This window comes from Setaria italica, chromosome II, assembly GCF_000263155.2.
Source record: "Setaria italica strain Yugu1 chromosome II, Setaria_italica_v2.0, whole genome shotgun sequence".
Lineage (NCBI taxonomy): Eukaryota > Viridiplantae > Streptophyta > Magnoliopsida > Poales > Poaceae > Setaria > Setaria italica.
This window is the reverse complement of record NC_028451.1, coordinates 41,798,946-41,800,299: the sequence shown is the minus strand read 5'-3', so window position 1 is coordinate 41,800,299 and position 1,354 is coordinate 41,798,946. Positions and strand designations below refer to the sequence as shown.

General features: G+C 52.8%; 1 long non-coding RNA gene across 1 annotated transcript; it reads right to left on the bottom strand.

The window, feature by feature from the left end:
- Positions 1-416: 416 nt before the first annotated feature.
- On the bottom strand, positions 417-956 carry LOC111256247. The gene is made up of 3 exons (XR_002676266.1): positions 858-956; positions 657-758; positions 417-544 (listed from the first exon to the last, which is right to left on the bottom strand). It is a non-coding gene; the product is annotated as an uncharacterized LOC111256247 (long non-coding RNA).
- Between the last annotated feature and the right edge of the window lie 398 nt (positions 957-1,354).

The following is a 1,354-nucleotide window of genomic DNA, read 5'->3' as shown; positions in this document are numbered from 1 at the left end:
TATGTCTAGATATATATCAAAAGTGATGTATCTAGAAAAGTTAAATGAATAGTAATTTAGAACGGAGAGAGTAGCTTGTCAATGCAAACTTGGTTGCATTTAGCTGCAGCATTTGTACTATTAGTATTCAGCTTGTCGAATGTCGATGCACAATGCAAGGCTTCTCATTTAACTGCACTGGTTGCATACTGCACATCAATGCGGGCATGCGGCACAATGCACACAAAGAATCTGCAAGGTCCTTGTCAGTTGCCACAACAGCATATGACACCCAAATGCTAACCACCGCAACAAATTCAACCTGCTGCCGCAAAAGCAGCTTCATGCAGTACCAGAAATGCAGAGATGGTTTTCAAAAAGGAAGAAATCCAGAGATACTCGTAACACTGACCAGTACGTACGTACGATGCATATATGTTGGATTCAGAAACATTCATTCTACATCAGAGCCAGACACCCACTTGGTGTACTCTCAACAGTAATCTTGTGGCCGAGGCTGCTTCCTGTCCCCCCATTTGGCCAGCCTTGCCTTGGCATTCTCCACCTGCAAGAACTCAGATAGAACACGGCAAATAAAGCATTTTCAGTTCAGTCTCTTGAACTGCTGACCAGCATCAGTGGCCATATGTCCCAGTAGCATCGAGCAGTGAGCAGACCTGCTTGTTCCAGTCGGTTCTGATGGTGTGACAACGAGCAAGATGAGCGTCTGCATCAGGGTTCCTTCGACCACCATGCCGCTCCAAACCCCCTGCGTTTAACTGTTCGACCACGTCAGATGGCAGACTGAGAACTCAATTCGGAACTCTGAACTCACAAATCGCAAGAGTTCAGACTGCCATGGCTGCTAGCCTATATACCTTGGCGCCGACCGCCGAGGTCGAGGTAGAAGCCAAGGGAGACGCCGAGTGGCACGCCGACGACGTAGTAGCAGCCCACGTGCAGGTACGCCACGAACCCCTGCCACCCGCACCCCACAGCCACGCCTCCACCCACCGCCAAAAAAAAAAAAAATCCAGTCGTTACCATATGGAGAGGGAGTCGAGGGAGACCTCCGGGTTCCTGAGGAGGCCGGCGATGAACACTAGGATCTGGAAGTACCACAGATCTCTAGGCGCAGCATCACGGCGGACGCCGCCGCCGAGAGCTTGAAGAAGCCACACAGGCCGGAGAAGGCCTACGTATCCCTGCACCTTGGGCTGGTCACGATGTACACGAACTGGGCCACCACGATGACCCACCAGGCTGTGCACCAGCGAGTCAGCGACACGCGCCCAGCAGGAGGCCTAGCCCCAACCTGCGGCCCACGAGCCAGCTCAGCGCCACGTGGAGCGCCACCGCGCCGGCCGAGATGTGT